This window comes from Leptosomus discolor, chromosome 16 (genome assembly GCF_034619465.1).
Source record: "Leptosomus discolor isolate bLepDis1 chromosome 16, bLepDis1.hap2, whole genome shotgun sequence".
Lineage (NCBI taxonomy): Eukaryota > Metazoa > Chordata > Aves > Leptosomiformes > Leptosomidae > Leptosomus > Leptosomus discolor.
The window spans coordinates 3,817,819-3,839,400 of NC_141406.1; the positions used below are offsets into that span (position 1 = coordinate 3,817,819).

Here is a 21,582-nt window from a genome sequence, read left to right on the forward strand (position 1 = left end):
AGACATTCCCTGGTGACAGCAGGGTGAAAATGAAATTTCAAAGTGGAAACACATTTTCACAGTAGTGCTAAAGAACAGAAACAGAAGAAAGCACCGTTTATTATAAAGATTTCACCGAAGTGCCCTCATTAAAAAGGGCAGAGCATAATCATTAAGGTCATCCAATATATTTTTGAGTCGCCAACACTCAGTGATATTTATTGAGATTCTAGAAATTACCATAAACAGTTTGAGAGCGCATAGCATCTGCTACTTCTAAGATGAGTCACGGTAGGAAATTCCCCTATATTTTCTAGGAACCAGTTAGGCAGCCAGTGATTGAAGCAGTGATCTGACTATGTAGGCACCCACACAAACGAGAACAAATAACTTCCACCAATAATTGCACATTATATTTAACATACCGACTGCGGATTTCAAATAAGAGATTACAATTTGAAAAATTATCTTGGGAAAACATTCCCCAGTTTAATTTGAAGGCAACATAAACTTTGTCAAGACACACTAAAGGACAGAAGAGAATGGAAGAAAGAGAAACTAATTTTAAAAAATTGAATGAATTTGAGGACATTTTGAAGGAAGAAAGTAAATACACAACAGAACTTCAACACCCTACAGCACTTGCCTGCATTTTCAAGTGCTGCATCATTAACTGTATAATCTCTTACCACATACGTCCCTCCCCAAACTACGAATAACCTCAGCTCCCTGCCCCCCGCTTCCGTCTTATCCAAAACTACGAAGGATCAAACTCCTTCTCACCTTCCGATTTCTCTCCACTCCAAACTACTGCACTAGAACTGCCTCATTTTCAACAGGCATACGCCTTCTCCCCGTCCCCAGATGGCTCCTATCACAGGGACACTGCGCATTTACTCTGCTGACAGCCAGATCGTTCCCGCTGCAGAGCCAGTTCACTCTGTTCCTCCTCTCAGATACTTGATAGTCCTGTGAAAACCTCTCAGAGGATACAGCAACAGCCTCTAGATTGGCCTCAGGAGTAAACCCTGACCTGTCCTGAGCTTAAAAACATCGTGGGTATGTCTGCCTCTCTGACCTTCCAAACTGCCTTCCGTAAGAGTGGGATTGTGGTGTGCAAAATCTAAATTTACCCGAGTTCTAGGTTTGAGGGTGGTCAGTCAGAACAACAGGGATTTTAAAAGTCAGACCAAGTTACCAGCTGACCTTCTGATGAAGGAATGCAACTTCACTGACAACACAGAAGTAGTTTTTACTTTCGTAGGCACTGAGGAGCTATGTCTCCTGCTAGGCACAAATCCAAGATCCAAGCCAAGCTTTGATGAAGTTACTTTATATTGTTTTGACCAATTTCAACACTTTTACTCCATGGTCAATATAGCTGCAAGGAAACTGGAAGGATACAGGATTTCTATGAAGATTCATAGTCTTGGAGCATTGGATGTGTAATCAGTCAAAACCGTATCATAGCTTGAAGTACATCTGATAACAAGAGCTCAAACATTTGTCTGCAAGTAGCAAACTAATAACACTTCCAGATAAGCCCCAGGCTCCTAGAATTACTGAAGAGCAGTAGTCTCACCATCAGATAGTACAAGATGGCCTTCTTGAATTACTGGGACTCTCGATAAAAATCCAGTAGGACAAAAGAGAAATTCCACCTCACTTTTGAATACTTGAAGGTTACACCCTCATCTATCAATGGAGTGAACTTAAATCCACCACAAACCAGCAACACCCCATCCTGTTAGGTTGAAGTACTCGAAAGGACAGTTGCTAACACAAGACCACTGACACAGAGTCACTATTTTTCACTGTGAAAATGACCATAAAGAGTGTTAAGAGCCCTAGCATTTGAGTACAAAACCCTACTTTCTATCCCAATAACAGTCCATAAGAGGGAATTTGGTCTTACTGAGAATTAGTTCCCAGCCTCACACAGGCTCCCTGTACAACCATGGACCAGTCATTGGCTCTCTTAAGACAAGACACTTTCTGTAAACTGGGACACCACCCCATTTACCTGCAATATTTATACTGACAATGAATTTCTCCAAGCATGGACTTAAATATATATTCCTAGACAGCTTAGCTAAATGTGGCACTACATTTGAATAGCCTTTAATGCTATTGTAGTAAGTTAGCAGCAGTACGCCAACAAGGACAAAGATAGCTACTAATACTTAGTACTTGGCTGTTGACAAGTGCTTAATTACCAGAGCAGCACTGTAACGAGAAGCATAAAAGCAAGGTCAAAGATGCAACTGGAAACTTTCACTCCATTGTAACAGTTGCTTATTCTGAAATCAGTGGCATAAGCAAGTCTTCTGTATCGGGTGATAAAGCTGCCTGAAACAACACACACAGTTTTCCCCAGCACTCACAGAACCCCCTTGCCTGCATCAGACAGAGCCCAAGATGACTTTTTTTTTCCCAGACGTTGAATTTTCTTTAAAAGATTACCGATCAGGGGATTTTCAGATATCACCCGATATAATGTAGCCGGAATTCTTTGCAAATATTTACAATAAATTAAGGATTTGTGCCAAAGTACCGGATCACTACAGCTGGTAGCAACAAAGCAAGGCACAGACCTGCACTGCTGCAACCTATAGCTGGTTTTAGTTCCGAAGAGGAATACCAATTTTATCATATTAATATATCCAACAGCTTGTTTCTAGCTACATAGCAATCAGTGCTACATAGATGAGGTGAAGATACAAAATCTGAATATTATAACTGAAACTTCTACATATGTAAGTCCATTCAAATCCCAGGTCCCTCTTGCTTTCCAAAAAATGCAAATCCAAATTCCCTGAAGCAACAGGAAAGCGGATTAGATGGGGAGGCCCATGCATACAATGGCAAAAGTCTGCCCTAACACATTTTAAGTTATGCTACAGGAAGCACTATTGAAACACAAACCAAAACAAATCTGTCCAAACGGATCTCCCCGAGACTGAAGAAAAGCTCACGGGCAGCTGTTCCAGGAAACCCGCTCAGCAAAACGGGCATCACACATTTGCCACGTTTTCCTTTCTAGTAAAGTGTCACCTGTATGCCTAAGAGTTGGTACTAGTACAAGAAGTGTGTATAATGTAAGCACAATTATGTATATTATACAAGGTATGCTTGCACCACGCTGCCTTATCTCCCTTTCTACAAAGAATAAAGCTGTGGCTTCTAAGTAGCTTAACTGTTTGACAGAGAAAAGCCACCACCACTGCTCCCTTCACTCACAAGAACTGCGTGAAGCGACTTTCCAGAACTGAGGAGGTTTAAGATTTGGCAGGATCTCCAAGCAGCAAGGACTGTCATCGCCAGAAGCTCCACCTGAAGAACATCTGCAGAATCCATGCAGCGATCTGGTTGCTCCCATTTGATTTTCAGCTGACAGTGCTCACAAAGCACAGTATCCCTGCGGTGCCCTCACAGGATGCAGAAAGAGCTCAGCATTAAACTGTTCTCAGTACGACACTGCGCACCCATAATTCTAGGCTAAATCACACGAAAAGGCATCAGGAATCTTACACTGCGGCTCTACCTTCACCTAGTTTGGACGAAGGGAGGATCCAAAGGTTTTACCTCTGCTGGTATTGAATCAATAAGTAGATTTAAACTGGCCTTTTCCACAGAGTGAGATTCAGCTACCCTACACATAAAACATGCACCGCTTCAAAATGCTGCTGCAAGAAGCCGCTGAAGTATATTTGCATAAATTCTTCAATTTACAGACCACCAACTCTCAGCATTGCATCATTCATACCTCTGATTAACAGCTGAATACGAGCCTTGGCATTTTAAAACAGTGCTTTAAGAAATATCTCATGTACATTATTGCTATATGAGTGTTACTCAGGAAGACAGAACCATTTCCATGGCATGTTAAGAATAACACAGCAGGCAATCATCCCACAGCTCACCATGTGTTTATTTATTAACCAACCACTATACTGTAAATATGACCAGTGACATTTCAGTCTGCAGAGTGTAAAATAGTTTCCAAACCTGCAACTGAAATGTCAGTATCAAGCTTAAAAAATTAATACGCGAGCTGAGCAGAGGAAGCCCCACCACCACACGAGAGCAGAGCTATTAAGAGTATCTCGTCACCAAAAGATGGGCCAATACCCCAGAAGCACTAAGGGAAGTACAAGCAGAAAGGCCATTTCACGTCTGAATGAGTTAACCATTTATTTCATTTATATCATCGCATTAATTTTACAGCCCTTTCAATCATACGTTCAACACAAAGACTAAGGGAAAAAGAATCCAAGCGCGCACCCCGAAGCGCAGCACTCCAGAGGCTCCGAGAGCATCCTAACCCTCCCACCCTATCACCCGCCGCCAGAAGAGACTGGACTTACTAAGAAAGTGAGATAAATTAACAGTCAAAACAAACACAAAATGCTCTGTAAATCTCAAAGGGCAACCCAAGACAAACACTAAACAAACCTGCTAGATTTTAAAGGCTGCGCAGAAACCAAAGTGTCCTTCAAAAGGCCGTACTATCTTCCACGACAGGGACACGCGGAGCACAAGCGCTTTAAGGACGAGGAACAAGATGACCAGCACATAGATGTGCAAGTTCATCTGAAGCACATTTTTGACAGCCAATCAAAATTACAGGCCAGCAAATGTTCTAATGCTCAGAAGCTATTCAAACACATGCCACAGCAAAATTTCGTTTGTTTTCTGGTATGCATTTGTCCTTGGAAGTTTTGGGGGTTTGGGCTCCGGGTTTAAGTCAGTCCCAACCCAGACAGCAAAGCTTCTTAACTACCTGCTCTAAGTTAAACACTTCGGCAGCCTTACACGCGGGTTCGAGATTTCCATTTAAACCACCAGGAGTTTCTTGATTTAATTCAGTAAATGCATCATTTGGCATGTAATTTAGGAGGGAGGATAAAATTTTAAAGCTACTTCCAAAAACAGTGGAATATGCCCAGATTACTATATAAAGATTCTGGAAAAGCCACATGGAATTTAGCTACTGTTATACACTTCTGCCTCTATTGGCCTGGAAATGCCTCTTGCCCCTGTACTTCCATTCAGAGTTGGTTCATGCAACCAGTAACTGAATGCATTCACCATCAGGTCTTTCTCATTTAATATCACATGCTGTAGATTTCAATGCAGCTTCTTCAGCAGAAAATGTGAAAGAGCCACCACAAACATATCTGCAAAGGTAGACAGAGCCTAACGTGAGCTCGGGGAATGAACTGGTCTTTGAAAAAGGCAGTGAGAGCAGCAGATCTTCCAAATCAACGTGAAAATAAGCGTTTTGGCAATAGAGGAAAAACTGATATCCAGGATACCCCTGTTCTGCTAACAGAGCAAACCTTGCTCTGGGCTAGAAGTCTTCAGACTTTGATGGCCAAACTGAGTCAGCACATGACAGTTTAAAACTGTATAAAAATAATTACAAAACTCATTGTTTAAGGGTAAATGAGGACAGTAACTCTATGTCCCGGTACCCAACATGGCAGCATTTCACGGTCATGTCAGTGCCACGCTGTTTATTAAAGGTTACCACGACCCTATCTATACCTCTGCTCTTTCACTCCCAAAAATCACAGCAGGCTACCTTCCCCTGCACACAGAAAGCTTTCCATCTCCTGATCATCACTGGTTTTAAAGAACTGTTGTGGCAGGTCAGCAAATACGGGCAGCACTTCAACTCCAAACCCTGTTTACGAGCCTTTCCGAAATGAGCTGATGGTTTCACAGCCCGCCCTCACAATTTGTGCAGCTGGCAGTCTAACCAAAGACCAGGAGACACCTCAGGATCCCCAGGCTCTCCTGTTACCAGAGGCTGAGGAATGCTATCTGGTGCAGAAAAAGCACGCGGGCAACTGCTGCTGCTTGCGTGGGACTTACCGCAGCAGGCAGAGGGGCTTCCACCGAAGAAAAACTTCCTTAATTTTCTTTAAGCAAGCCTGGAATAAACACTACTCATGCTGCAGCAAATGCACATGGCTATGCACTTGACTTGGGGATTATTGAGTTTCAGTAGCCTTTAATGGCATCTAATATGGGGGGGGAGAGGCAGGGAGCCAGGAAAACATTGCTGCACATGTTTAGAAAATTTGTTATTTTTAACAGTGCATTTTAAGATCAGCAACCCTGAAGCAAAATGGTTAGAACATTTTCCTCCACCGGCGTTCTGATAGCACACCAAGAGCTTTCAGAGGATGGATATTTTAGGCCAGTGCAGCAAACCAGACTGATCCCAGGAAGGAAAGCTCACCCACTGTGGCAAAAATCAACATAGGAAGGGTAAGTTTATTCATCCATTATGCTGAAGAGCTTAAAATGGAAACATTCTATATGTCTCTCTTCAGGCCAGGACGAAGAGCTGAACAAAAATGAATCACTACTGCAGCAAGTGACTGGAAAACACACTGATGGAAACTGATGGTATCTTTTGCTTCTCCTTCCTACCCATGAAAAAGTCCTTATGACCCCATTGTCGCACGTTTCTGCAAGGAGGGAGCAAAATCTGATCCACCATTTTTACTTTTTCCCTTTAATTAAGCATCTGTGTTTCTCCAGCCTGAGGCTGATCTATAAGGTCTCACCTTCCCTTGCAATCGTTACTATGCTTATATTCTTAGCTATGGATGCACAATTGCAAAAATCAACAGCAGACAGAGATACTTGAAAAAAAGCATCACACCCAGTCCTGCAGCTTTGGAGGTTTAAAAAGACTTAAAGGTTTAATGAATAAAATTGGGGTGAAGAAGTCATCTACGTTTAGTGCACTTTGGTATGGAAAAAAAAAAAAAGTCTTCAAAACAGTAACTGACAGCTTCATTTACCAAACATTCTGCTTAAAAAGAAAAAAAAAAAAAGGTAAAAGATTCACATTCACAACGAGATAGACAGAAGCTAAAAATAACTGGCCAGCTGCAATTCCCACCTCATGCGGCGAGGCAGAAGTGCTTCGCTCTCCCCCTCCCCAAGCACACACACACTCACTTCCTTCTTCATTGCAACATCAGAAGCTGAACTCGATGCTAACAAGCCACAAAGTCCTGCCCAGAATTTAAAGTCACGCCCCAGTAATTACATAAAATAAGCTCTTAATATAAGTGGTTTAAAAAAAAAAAAAAAAATCAATTACGGCAACTTCAATTTTGCTTTTAAGTCCAAAATATTTTGACTGGTCATAAAACAAAAAAGCAATTTTCATTTCCGAGGTTTGCTCCCTCCACCCAGATACGTCATTTTAATTTTTTTTTTTTAAAAAAAATCTCACTGTAGAACATCAGCATGTTCATTTATCTTGCCACTATGCCATTACAGGGATCAACGCCCCCGAACATGCAGCCTTTTAAGGAGAACATCTTAGATGTATTGCACCTTCACTTCTTGTACAGAAAACACAAAGGAGGATGGCGACAGTGAGTGAAGGAGAAAAAACAAAGGAAATTAGGATAATGTAAACCTCAGTTGCACAGATGTCCCACGCAAAAGGTGGCCCTGGATATCAGCGTAATATACAAAAGCAGCAAAACCTTTGCAAGCTTCCAACAAAAAGGCAATGTGCTCTCCTCTGACCTGCCCTCTCTAACAAAGAGGCAGCACACACAAATCCATAAACAGAAACCCCCTCCACATCGCACACAGTTTTTCACCTGAGAAGACAGAATAAATCACGTGACATTTATTCACAAAATTTTGCACTCTACGGGTACCCTGACACTAAAAAGATCAATTAAACCCCCACTGAGACCAGGAGATGGCTCCAGGTCTCACAGCTCACGTCAACCCACCCCCAGAGGGAACGCTACCTCTTGGGCACAGCAGCCTCTGCCAGGGTGTGCCACAGACCGAACAGCAACCAGAATCCTCCTTCTTGCACATAAATGCAGCTCCCCGGCCACCAGTTAACCGCCAAAGTGCAAAAGCCCGGTTTTAAATACCTCGTTTTTTTAAAAAACCCAAACCAACCAACCACCACAACTCCTCCTAGTCGCTTGCCCCAACCGGGACAGACCCCCGGTGCCTGGAAGTTCAGTCAGCCTGAACTTTGCAACAGTTTTCTTCAACCAGTCCTCAGCTGGGAGGAGGTAGATTACACCCTACATCCCTCTTCTACTAATAGTAGTAGCAAACGCTTGCGGTTCTGCAACGTTAGCAGTCAGCACTAGGAAGTTCCTTCTGCCAGGCACCCCAGACGAGAGCGACAGCTCTTCTTGCACACCACCTCACCAGCACAGCCCCCGAGCCGCAGGAGTACAAGAGCGCAGGGTACAGAGGGAGCTTCATCCCGACGCTCAGCGTTCACCTCAACTTCACGGGCGTTCTTCACGGATGAATGATGACACAAGTTAAGCCGTTTCCTTTCTGGTTAAGGCAACCGGGAAGCAGAGATCACAAATACGAGAGCTCTTTGACTTCCTCTCTATACAGCCTTGAGCCTCTTACCCACAGCTTCACTGACAACAGCTGCAAGTGCTCTTTGGATGGGGAGGCCCTGCCACCAGGAGCCAAACGTCCTCTCACGGAGATGTTTCATTGTTTACACATTCACCACAAATTCCCTGGATGGCTTTGGAAGCCAGGCGGGCTTAGCAGCGCTCAGAAACATTTCTGTTGGGTGGTACTGCTCACCTAAACTAAAGATTTTCCTAAAGAAAAAAAGCAAACAAACAGAAGCTTTCCTCATTTGTACTAAGTAAACAGCCCATCTGAAGGAAATTAATACCCATTGGTGCTTCCTTTTCTAATTTTAGGTTCTTGGTTATACACTGCAAGTAATTCTCACACTTTGAGAACAAATAGGACTTAATATATTAAGAAATAACTTTTCAGCTTCCCATGATTCCTGTCATATAGTGCCACGACCTGACATTTTAAAAACCCATCGTATACCTGAAGTATGAAATAAAACTTGGAGTTTGGCAATACCTGTTTGCTTACGTGTCATCATCTTCTAGTCAATATTCTCAGTGCCTAGGAGACAAACATTCTGCTTGGGTGTTTTCCCTCACTTCTTAAGGCAGGGATATTTTTCTATGTACAGTGTGAAACACTGAACAACTAACACCCAGCAAAATATGTCAGCCTTTCAAAAAAGCCTTTCCTTGTTTATATCACATACCTGAACAGAAAAACATTTAAAAAAAATTAGGTGCAAGTAATATAAAGCATCAAACTTGGGTTTCCTGAAAAAGCGCTTCAGAAAACAAGGTAAAACACAGTGAAGAAGAGAGCATGTTAATTCTGATTCAGGTATCCCCTGCAGTTTGCAGCCCAAGACTGCACAAATGCTGCTAGACCCAACTAATTCACTCGAAACGGAAAGTGAAACTCGTTAATTTACTCATTAACTTAAACTCAGCAGTGGTATGGGATTTTGTTTGGTGTATTTTTTTTTAAAGCAAGATAACTCACAGCACAATTGAGCAGTACCATCCCTGCTTCCCTAGGGGGAAGTTTCTACCTTCCAGCCCCATCCTCACTCCCCCATCTGTCTCTTCCTACCGCCGGATCACTGGCTTTGCCACACATGGATGTTTTGCAGCGGGATCAGCTTCCTAAACTGCATCACACCCCGGTAGCACAAAGGTGTGTTGTGCCAACACAACTCAGTGGGAGAAAGGAGAGGCTGGAGTAGGAGCTGGTTTTAATTCAGCAGCAACATCAACTTAAAATTCACATTAATTTACAGACCCATGATTGAAAACTCACAACCAATTTCATGCTCCCAAGCCCCCGACCCCTACCTCCTCAAGCCTCCTGTTTCAACAGGAATCTGAGTTTGTATTTTTCTTTCAGTCAAGACATTTCAAATCTGTCAAGACACAAAAAACAGCTTATGTGTATCATCATGAAGAGATGAAACTCCAAAGACAAATAAAAATGTCTGGATTTAGACCTCAGTTGTCAAAGCTGCATCTTGACTTTCAAGTACGCGAATGTGGCACTGCTGAATTTTAAGAAAGTTATTAAAAGTTTGATAAGATACCTTTGCTAATGACTGACAAGCTTATTGAGTTTTGGAAAAAACCCTGATACGCAGTCTTTCCTAAAATGGGTTTTTCTCCTTTTCTTGCACAGTTGCTTATTATAATGCTGGCCAGAAGGGATAAAATTCTGACAGATACTTTATAAACATATTAGCAAATGAATTTTTAAAAACCACAACATGAGCATTCACACAGAAGTTTCACAGGTTGTCAAAAAACAACCTGAGCTTGAAGATCACCAAATCTTAAGAGGCTTTTAATATTTGGTTTACACCTTTTAATTCCAAGTACTAAAATTTCTGTTGCCTAATGCTTTTTCTTAACGTTTTGTTCCATCTACAAAGTGAAAACATGGCAGATTAAAAGACTTCGGCAGATAGACAGGAAAAATTCAGCTGAATATACAGTATTTCTTTTGGCAAGAAGGTGCTAAGGGCTCACTAGTGGCAGAGTAAGTAATCATCACGATGTTAAACTGCCAAAATTCACTTAGGCTACGGCATGACCTGCATGCAAAACCAGCTGTGAAATAGAAATGAAGTGCTCAAGGCAGACTCAAACATTAATGCATATGCTCTAGTTCTGCTCCAGACCACTGCAGCCCTCCAGTACTGCAGCAGCCTGTATCTACCCAGGGTAATGGAAGGTGAAACCAGGAACAGCGACTATCACAGCTCCAGCTATTAAGGCTCCTTAATGAATGGTCTAACAATAACCCAGGCTTAACCAGTTCTCTCATTACGAGGGCCTTAACCATAATAAGCCCCTTGAACATTCCTATAGTGTTTTCCAAAGATCTCACAGTATGAGGCTACTAACTGTGCTCTAGTAGCCTTGTGAGGCACTTATTAGTCAACCCTTTTTTTTTTTTTTAATTTAAATACACATAAAAAGCTGAGGCAGAAAGCTAGCAAACGACTTCCCTGTGGATATGCAGCTGACTAGTGGCATACAGAATCCAGATCCTCCAGATTCCAGCCCTGTCATCAGCCAAAAGGCCATCATTATGAAGAAAGAAATTAGTCTGGTCTTATAAATAGCATTTGAATATAAGCCTTCTTAAAATACTTGCAAGGAGTTGACCTTAAACACCAGCAGAGCTGCACCGGTAGCCTGGGGCTCCAGTCACCAGTTTGCATGTCAGTAGACCAGGGTTCTTGTCCCTATGCCTCTCTGGATGTCTCCAGAGCCTGGATCCAGTACAAACTGTGTAACAATCTCATTTGACCACCTCTGCCTGGTTTGGGCTCAGCAGATCAAGAAACAGTAAGACTGCTCAAAACTATAACCAATGTTGTTCTAAAATACACAGGTAGCCAGGAAAAAGAAAAGAAACAAGTCTTAGTCAGCAACTTTCTGCTAGTTTATTTTAAGGCACTAAATGACCAGAGTCAGACCGGCAGAAGTCTCAGTAGAACGTTCAGCTGGAAACCCGAAACACAGAAAAGGTCCCCAGCACACCTGACATTTGGAGCACTTGTCCAAGCTAATACTCAGTCAGCCTTTCGGATTTGAACTGCTCCTATTGTATAATCACACACTCACTTACAATTTCTGCAGCTCTCAAACGCCTAAATTAGGTACATTCTGATTTATGTCATGTTCACATGGTGATACAAAGTACCAGGTCTTTTTCTGGATTACAGTGTCCAACACCTGCAGCAGATCTAATTCCTGGACTACATTTCCTGCCACAAAATGCGAAGTCCCATACTGATTTTGTAACAAAAAGCCTCTCACGTCTGCTTTGTGAGAGCCTAACTTCAGTTGAAATTACGTACTTTCCAGTAAGGCAACCCTAAAATACAAAGTTGAAAATTGCAAAAGCAGAGTTAAAGTAAACCAAGTAAAAATAAGACTTTGTGTAGTGAAAAAAAGTAATTCCAGTAGTTATTCTGGTTTTAGAGACCTGCACTACTACTGCCCACCCACCTGGGCATCACCGAGTGCCGAACACCCAACCTTTACAACTGTAACGGGAGCTTTAGGTCTGTGGGAAGAGCTGAAAGTGGGAAGCTTGTTATCTTCGGTGAGGATCCTCCACAGAGAAGAGACACCACGCAGAAACGCACACAAGAAATTTTGACAAACAACTGCCTGAGTGGAACAACAAGTTGGAACGTTTTTTATTTCTATTCCTCACTTTAGCAGCAAAACGTGGTTACAGGCAGGAGAGCCATAAAATGCTCCTATTTTTGGCTGCCTGCTTCTCAAATGACAAGAAACTCATGACTATGAAAACATGAGCCTCTAATACTTCAGCTAAAGGCTCAGTCTCCCAGTGCAAAAGCAGCAGCAGAGTCAAAATTCACTGCATTCTCCACGGGATGACAAAACTCATTGCATTAGTATGCATTAAAGCACCGCCTGACTGTAGCAAAGCGGATGAGACCTGACTCTTAACAGAGACTGTTTCCATCCCAGCTCACATTTAGGTCTCAATTATCTTATCTGCTCTGCCACTCGCATACTTTCCAGATAAGAAATGTTTTTCCTCTCTTTTGAAAGAAGCTTAGAGTTAGAACTGAAACCACAGCCAGCGTTAAGATTAAAAATGTTATAAATAAAAATCCATTTGAGGCCAATACTTCTTAAAAAACTATTCTACGTACAGGGTAAAACTGGGAACCGGAGGTAATCGACATGCTATGTAAGGTTTAATAACGGCAGTATGTTCTGCAAGTGGAAAGGGAGTATTTTCCTGACTTCAGCTTATGCACATGGTTTAGGTCAAGGATCAGTTCATCTGAAGTTGAGAAACTGCTGAGGAGTTGGGAGGGGGGAAAAAGCCTGTTTTCCTTTTCCAATCTATGACTAAGAATGAGGCAAGCAAAGGGAGGATCTAAGATCCTGAAGGCGATGGTAACAAGAGGTCATTAGTTAATTCCCTCAACGATAGATACTACTTCCTTTTATTAAATCACATCAGTTTTTAACAATGTCAAATCTTTTTTTTTCCCCCGTTCTCAAGGATACAGCATACTTAAACTTTACCTGAACCAGTCAAAATAAGCAGAAACACACACACAAGAAATCCCGAACTGAAAGGCAGATTGTGATAAACCAAGTAAGAAGTAAGAAAGACTCATCCAATTTTTATGGAAGAGATTTACAAGTTTGAGAGCGCATATATACTCTTTCTTACAGATATTACATAACTTTGGCCTAACAAAAGCAGTACCAAGTTTGGCACAAACTCTGTTTAACTCTAGTGTTTACAAATAAATTTAAGTCAAGTTTTTCGACACGAACACCATTCTAAGGTTTAAACGAAGGTTCCTGCTTATTGCTTAAATCATTTTTGAAAAAGCTCAATCAATGGACTCTTATGACCAACTATTTATTCCCTATTACTACAGCACCTGTGAGCTTCAGTTACACTGTAGTAAGACCTGCAAAGCCACAGCAGAAGCGATGCCTGCTCTGAAGAGATTATAATCATCTAAAAGATGAACAGTTAAGAAACACAGGAGAGCACAAGGAAACAGACGGCTGGAATTTACGATCTCTGCGACTGCACTTTAGCGCACTTTCCCCTGCGCCCCGCAAGGATGAAGGTGTACGTTTCCTTCCCCCACCCGCCTCACCAAAGAACCCCTCCAGAACTCACCTAAAGACAAAAAAAAAACGGCCCAAAACACAGAGGGAAGATGGTTTGGCTAGTAAGACTGGAAGAAATCTATATATTTACACATTCTTAATACTTCTACTTCCCATAGAAGACAGGAAGGATTTCAGTTTTTAAGTTGTCATCCCACAGAGCAAGACTGAACCCTAAGAAAACAAACCTCCCTCTGGAAGGCTAAAAGGCTAGGTGCTGTCAAGGCAGCGCTGCTGAGGCAACGCATTCAAAGCTGTTTCAGATAGTCTTTAAAAAAAAAAAAAACCCAATCCCATCTTTATTTATGCTTTACTGAAGCATCCAGTGAGTTCATGTATTCACTCCAGCACAACAGGCACACACACAGATTTTCGGAAGAATGCTGTTCTCATTTGAAGGAATTCCTTGCAAATTTACTACACCACCACAGTAGTGCATCCCATACAAACAGCAGCCAGAGCTGTTTACAAAGCTTGCTGCTCAGCGTTAGACTAAAAATCCAAACTCTTTCTGCTGTGTAATAAATCAGTGCTCTGCATTTAACAATTTTCAGCAGTACCATATGCTACGTAGTCCCATATGCTCCATTACAAGGAAGAAAAACATCATCTCAACGTGAATCATCAGTGACTACATTCTTGTAAATCTGGCTTAAACACTCACAATGTTCAAGGGCAACCCTAAATAAATCTGCTCGATTTCATGCCAGATTCTGTGCAACAGAATTGCAGATCACTTATTTAAAATTAAGGAAAAAAAAGAGTCTTCACGAAGGAAGTGAACACGCTATTTGCATCTCTCCAGAAGCAGCCTAACTACGTGTAAAATTTGTCACACATCCATCAATTCCAACTAATAAAGACATCCTGCTCACAAAATGATGGCAGTATCTGGTAGTCATAACACCTTTCATCCTAAACTGCTTAATGTACGTGAAAATACATACACTGCGTACAAGATTCCTTCCTCCCAGTGCTGAAAAGCAGTTACTCTGGAACACGGTTCTGCATCACAATAATTCTGGAGTAGTTTGGGAGAAAAGTAAAAAACCAAAATCCATGTGTACATCTTAGGTTATGGGGAAATGCAGGAGGCAGTATATCACTGCCTGGACAGGAGTTTATCCAGGACTTTGGGGTTAACATCTCCACTCTTAAAGCGACAATTTCTTACACGAAGTACCAACCGCCTTCTCTCTCTTCCCAAAGATGGTGCAACTCGCAGCACAAAAGCTGCTTGTACCAAAGCAAAGCCATGAAAGCCTGACAACAGGGCACACCGAGGTCACCAGTTGCCCTTCTTCCGAGGAATTACTTGGTCTCTCAGGTAACCCAGCACCATAACTTCCAGAGTGAACAGCACAAGGGGGTGCAAATGGGGGCCACTTTAGAGGCAGCCTGATGAAGGTCAGTTCATCCAAACGGACTGTGCTCTCCAGCTTTGCCCAGCCAACCCCCGTGCTCCAGCCGTGCCCAGTTACACCAATATTCCGAAGGACGGGCTGAAATTAATTCGCCGAACAAACTGGGAGAATGTCCTAATTCGAAAGGCTTTTGCAGCCCCGCAGGAAGGCATGCAACCGCGCGTCCCCACAGAACGATTGGTTTCATTAAATTCAAAATAAACCAGAGTCCATTTTGACCTAATATTCAGGGTGGGGGAAAAATACTAATTACATCAACATCAAGCTATTACCTGTTCAAGGGCATAAGCGCTTACTTCATTAACAACTCAGACAAACTTGTTTTGTAAGCTCCCTATATTAAATTTGAAATTTCCCTGCCCTTACAAATTAAACTAACAATTTCTTACACAAAGGGAAAGTCCAGCAAGACAACACAAACACAAGGATGAATATATAAACAAGAAAACTTCCAAACTGCTCAAATCAAATGCCGCCTTTGCCATCCTCAATAAGAACAAGCTTACCCAAGCCACCTAAACAACCTAATTTCAACAATTTCTTTGGATTCACTTAAACAATTTCTTCAAAAAAAAAAAATACTAGCAGTAAGTACTCCACGTTTCTTCAGTCCAAGAGCAAAATCTACTGACCTTTACAAACACGTATTTTTCACATTTCCAACAGGAAGTAAAAATTAAATACCCATTGTAGAGTTCTACGGAATAAGGACAACGTGTCACATCAGAAGCACTGCTCTTTAATGCTGTGAAGCGAGGTTTTATAAAGATTCAACAGAAGCTGCCACAGTATCATAAATAACTAGGAGGTCACTCGGATTTCCAACGTCCTTCAGTAGCTCAGGCGATGGATGACCACACCCAATTAATTTACTGTAATTTCTATTTCAACTTTCCTCATTAATTAGGAGCTGAGGTTCACATAGATTACAGTTCCTGGCATGCAATACCGACGGTGATTTCAAGTGGTGCACACTGTACGATTGCGCTTCGTGTGCTGTAACACAGCCAGCAGATCAAAACGAAACGTCCAAACGTGTGCTACCCGTGCCTAAATAAGAAGAGAGATTTCCTTCTTTTTACCCAAAACATCTGAGGAACCCTAGGTCTATCAGATCAATACTTTCTAAAATACATTTCACTCACGATGGTTTTAACTTCCTACCACAGTCATTTCAGAGAGCGATAACAAGACAGTGTTGGGAAAACTGACGGAGCTACCCTGGAAAGAACTAATGAACGAGCAGGCGCAAGGCAATTGCATAATGTTTATTACACAGCAGTAAGCCAAAGGCAATCAAATCATTCTGGTTTAATCAATGGCCTTCAAATAAGGAAGTAGTTCGAAAATAATAAGCATAAAATAAAACACTCCTTTGGGTTTACTACTTGGATTTTTTTTTCCCCTGTTGTGTAAAAGCACATCTATTAAAAAAGCTGAGCATGTGCCGAAATACAATTTCATAAAAATCTATTACTATAATATCTTTGACATCAAAATTGCACTTTTACTTAAACTCAGTTTGCTGTAGATACTGAACCAGAGAGCTTCTGTTAAAAGAATCTGATTTTTGTCTTAAACCAAAAGGTCTGTTTTCTATTTGAAAACGTTAACCTTGGACACTAAGTTGTATTTTTCCTGCAAAATCAAGGAATAAATACAATTGAAAGCATTTCATGAACACCTCCTCCCCTGCCATTTCTCGTAACCTGAATGCCGCAGCATTTCACGAGGCTGCAGAACCACCTGGAACAAAAACTTGTAAATGGAGAAAACAACTAGTCTGTGTTCCTGGTCCAAGCTCGCTGACCCCACCCTTTGTGCAGCCAACTTCACGACACTGCTACCCCTCTCCTCCCCAGGCACAGCGTTCCCTGAACAGCCGGTGTCAGCCCAGCAAACTCCAGGCTACCGCCATACAAACAGGGTTCTCTCTTCCAGGCAAGACAGCTCATTAGTCAGAAGGGACAGAGCCCAGTTCTGTTGAAAGACCACCCCATCCTGCAACACGTTACGAAAACCAAATTTAACAGCAAAAGCCTTTCGATACAAGATCCGTATTTAGAAAGCACATAGGAAGAAATATCTCATCTTTAAAAGTTTTGAGTTGCAAGGATCCCTTTTTAACTGATAATGAACACAACAAAGCAGAAGGGAAGTACATCCAGAGTATCGCTGTTAAGTAATACACACACAGAAGAATTAGTTTACAATCTGAAAACCCTCATATTGGGAAGGGAAGATGGAAACACCACAGCTCAAGTTTTCCTCAAACCAGATGCCAGAGAAACTTACATGATGAGTTATAGGGTTAATAAAAACCTTGATTCGACAAAACCTGAAAAAACCCTACACATGAATACAGACATGAGCAGTTTGCAGCCTCACTGTGAGCACCTAAAAGAATTAAGTTGTCAGACATTTGTACGAATTTCAATGTTAAAAAAGTTTGTAAACAGGTACTTACATTTAAAACACTCCCTATACTGTTACATTACTGCCTGAGAACTCAGAATTCGCTGGCTACCGCAAGCAATACAGTTTTAAAGACATAAACAGAGAGGAACAAGCACAGTGTATTCTTTCTCTCCACAAACAATCCATTATCAATGTAGAAATACCAACACACGCACCCTAATAAATCTAGTACAAGATACATTAAACTAATGACCACCAGCCGAATAAGCTACATCACTCTAAGCATTGTTGCATTCTAAACAGCTGCTGAAAATATGTCAGCAGACCTTGGAGAACAGATTGGAGCCCGCTTACCCTCACCCAAACAGGACCCTGCACCACAAACTGTGGTCAGCAGTGTCCAACCCCTGCTACCCACTAACTTTTAACCCCATTGTGTATGGCGGAGCAGCTTCTGCAGGAGAGGTGAGGAGCATCCCCCACCAATCCATGCCCCTGAACTGCTCTCATCTTCTTCTTTGGCTCGCTGTCCTGTCAGGTAGGCAACGGGATTTGAAATCCTCTTGGAGAAAGGGTGGAACTGAGCAGAGCTCTCCCACAGCCTGGGTCAGTCCTCCCGCCAGGAAGCCTCCCCGCAGCAGGGAGGCCGTACCAGCACCACCTGTTTTGCTGTTTTTAACCCAACATGGCAGCTGCCACCAGCCCGAGCGCTCCGCACACCTCCGAGGTCAGCGCTCGCCTGCCGGAGCCCAGCCCCGAGGAGAACACAGAACACCCTGGCTGCGGACAGCAAACCGGGCACCCAGCTGCTCGGGTCTGCCCAGGCTGAGCAAGCGACCAGGGGAAAACCTGGATGCTACCAGGGCTACTCAGTGGCCACTAAATTTTAGAAGTATCCTAGTTCAAGGATTAGGGAATTAATTCTGCTTGTGTTCCTGGAAAAAAGACACGAGGAGATATAAATAAACCAAAATTCTAAGGGCTTAGTACTTGCCTAGTGTCCTCCTTCTTTCTCCTTCCCACGCAAATATGAGTACTGCTAGATGACATTCAGCACCTACAGTAAATCATTTCTTGATGTCATTAAAAGGACAGATACATCTGCTAAGACTAGACCTACGTAATTACTTCCAACTCGGTTCAGAGAAGGCTGACAGTAACCAAGCCCCCCTTTTCCCTCGAATTTCATCAGGCCGGTACTAACGCCGTTCAAATTACTGGCTCACAACCCGATCCGAGGGGTAACCTTAACGGACAAACGCCGTTCCTCCGAGCTGTGCCCGTGTCCCCGGTTTCTCCATGAAGGAAGCGAAGCCGCTTTCCCCCCACGCCCACCCTCCCACGGAGACATTGCTCCCTCCGCACAGCTTATGGGGCTGCTCTCCTGGAGCTCCAACTTCCCACAGACCTCCTCGACCAGGGCCAGCAAACTCGGGACAGCTCAGCCCCCGCGAGCTGCGGGTCACAACTCCCACAAAAACCAGTCCGAGCTGCTGGGGAGCTGCCCCCCCCCCCTCCCCCGCCGCCCCAGCGCGGCATTCCCAGCGCCAGAGCCGCCCCAGGAGAAGCGCAGCTACCCGGGGGGCTCGCCCCCCCCCCCCTCCACCCCGGACCCCCTTACTGGAAGCCCAGAGGCAGCTCCCCCGGCTCCCGAGCAGCGCCGGGGGAGCGGGCGGGCGGGCCCCGCCGCGGGCGCGCCCCGGGGCAGCTTCGCCGTGAGGCACCCGCGGGACACCCGGCACCCCCCGGCCCGACAGCCGAACGCTCCACTCCGCCGGGGCGGCGAGAAAGTGCCTTTTTTTTTTTTTTTTTTTTTTTTTTTTTTTTTTTTAGCCCCAAACCCGCTGCCAAGCCCGGCGCTGCCCCTCTCCCCGCCCTGGCGGGACTCGCCTGTCAGAGGCGAAGCCACCCCTCAGCCGGTACCCGCGGCCGCCTCGCCCGTCCCCGCGCCTCACCTGGTGCCGGCCGGCGGCAGCGGGCCACGTCCGCGGCGCCCGGGAGGGAGGCGGGAGGGGGGAGGGGGGTGTCCGCCAGCCCGGCCCCGTCCCCGCCGCTTCCTGCCACGGCCCCGCCGCCGCCCGAGGTGCGGCTCCCCCTGCCAGGCGCGGCCAATCGCGCGGCCGCTCGGCGATCTGCTCCACGGCCTGCCCGCCGCGGGCGGGCGGGCGGGAGGGAGGGAGGGAAGAAGGGCGTAGACATCGGCGCTCGATTACCCAGCCCAGCGGCTCAGGCCAGGCAGAGGAGCGGCGGCGGCGCATCGAGCGCAGCCCGGGAAGCATCGGCGCTCGATTCAGCCGCCTGCGCGGTCCCGCCGGCAGCGAAGGCTCCGGGGCGCCCCGGGCCGGTGGCCGCCGTTAACGGCTGGGGCGGGGCCGCCCCTCAGAACCGGGTGGGGGGGGCCTGAGGTGGGTGGTGTCGGGTCCTATAGCGGGCTCAGGTGTGTGCGTGGGCGGCGGGGCCTGTAGCGGCCTCAGGTGTGTGAGGGACCGGGACCGGGCCTGGACCTGGGCCTGTAGTAGCAGCCTCAGGGAGGGTGTGTGTGGGGTGTGATGGCCCGTAAAAAGGCAGCTCCGAGTCTTTAAGTCCCTGCTGGTAGGGTTGGGGGGACTCTTGGCAACGACTGTGCTGTGGCGGGTCACAGTAGGAAGATATTCCCAGTAACCAGGAGGTCTGACTTAACAGTGGTGTGACTTGAGGAGGAAAGGCCTCAAAGCACAAGGAGCTTTAGTGGTAGTTAGGAAGAGCTCAGAGCAGAGACAGGGTAATGTGATTTAGTGCTGTTTCTGCCTCACTTTGTGGCTCCCTACAGCTCTGAATCCGGAGGCAAACACTCTTTATAGCCGTAGAGGCTCACAGCGCCTTATAGGTTTTATTATTATTATTATTACCTTCTTGCTGAAGAAATCTGAAGGAGCAGAGCTTTGTCTTCTGCCAGTAACCCTATGCAACCTCATTCTCCTAGCTGGTTTCTGACACTTGTTCTCCTGGGCTTTCTTCTAGGACCATCATCATGTGGCCCTTTGGAACCAAAGGTACAGAAACTTGAAAGCTGTGTTCCAGGGTAAGGGTGTTGGTATGTGTTCTGTTCTTCAAAGGCCAAGGTACTATATTAAAGGTGTTCTCATTGCAGTCATCTAATTTGTACAATAAATGAGTTGCCATGATCTCTGTTTATAAGCTGAGCTTCGTAACCTTTTGCTCTTTGTTTCTTACAAATGGAAGGAAAAACGTAGCAAGCACGACTTCTGTGAATAGCTGGTGCTGACAAAGCAGGAGGCAGAAATCTTTCTTCAAACTGAGTGAATGTATATAAAACAGTAAATGAGTCGTGATGAGAAAAACAGCTTTAATGAAAGCGTGAGCCAAGAACAACAGCTTGACAGAGAAGTTTAAACTTTCCCCGATCGCTCTTTGGGGCGTAGACAGTTAAGTTTCTGTGTTTGTAAGGGAAACATGGCATTCCTTAAAGCTGAACCTCCTCCCTTGGGTTCCCACTGAATGCCTGAGAGATGACAGTAGAGGGTGTCTCCAGCAGGCTAATATTAAACATGAGGAATTAGTATGGAGGGAGCGACAGCAAGTGAGATTCCAGTTTTAACCACAGAATGAGCTAAAACCCTCTGCCTCAGCAGCTGTCTGCAGCTCCTCCTCGCTGGCTGCGCGCAGCTCCTTCTGTTCAGAGGGTTCTTGGGTGCCCTCACGGTGGTGAACGCGCCTGCCCTCGGCGTGGCGAGGGAAGACGGGCTGCCCTGGAAGGACAGACTGCCTCCAGACAGACAGCGAGCGCTGGGGCAGGGTGATGACCTCGGCAGGGCAGCCTGGGTCCAGGCACGCTTGCAGCGGGTTTGTGATCCCCAGCTTGCAGGGGAGCTGGTGGGCTGTGGGGAGAGGGAAGAGATGCAGGGAGGAAATGGGGAAGAAAGGGGGAAAATGGTGTTTATAAAGCTTTCAGGGGGCTCTGGTTAGTTCTGAGAAAGAGCCGTAGCCAGTCCCATCTCTGGTTTTAACTCAGTTTGGGAAAGTTCCTTGAACAACTCAAGCCAAGTGCAAGTCTGCGGGGAGAGGACAAACCCCTGGGCGCAGCGTGGGCACCCAGGCAGCTCATGCGATGTGGCAGCCGCCACCACACCCTTTCCTGCTCACCTCGTGGCCGCAGGCAGCCCTGCCAGCTCCGCTGCCCTGAG

At 44.8% G+C, this 21,582-nt stretch overlaps 1 protein-coding gene across 1 annotated transcript in view; it reads right to left on the minus strand.

The window, feature by feature from the left end:
- Nucleotides 1-19,369, minus strand: part of TAOK3 (TAO kinase 3) — a 93,400-nt gene extending 74,031 nt beyond the window's left edge. The window contains exon 1 of the mRNA XM_086473895.1: nucleotides 19,354-19,369. The gene's annotated coding sequence lies outside the window, so the exon portion shown is untranslated. The remainder of the gene's footprint in view (nucleotides 1-19,353) is intronic.
- Nucleotides 19,370-21,582: the final 2,213 nt, after the last annotated feature.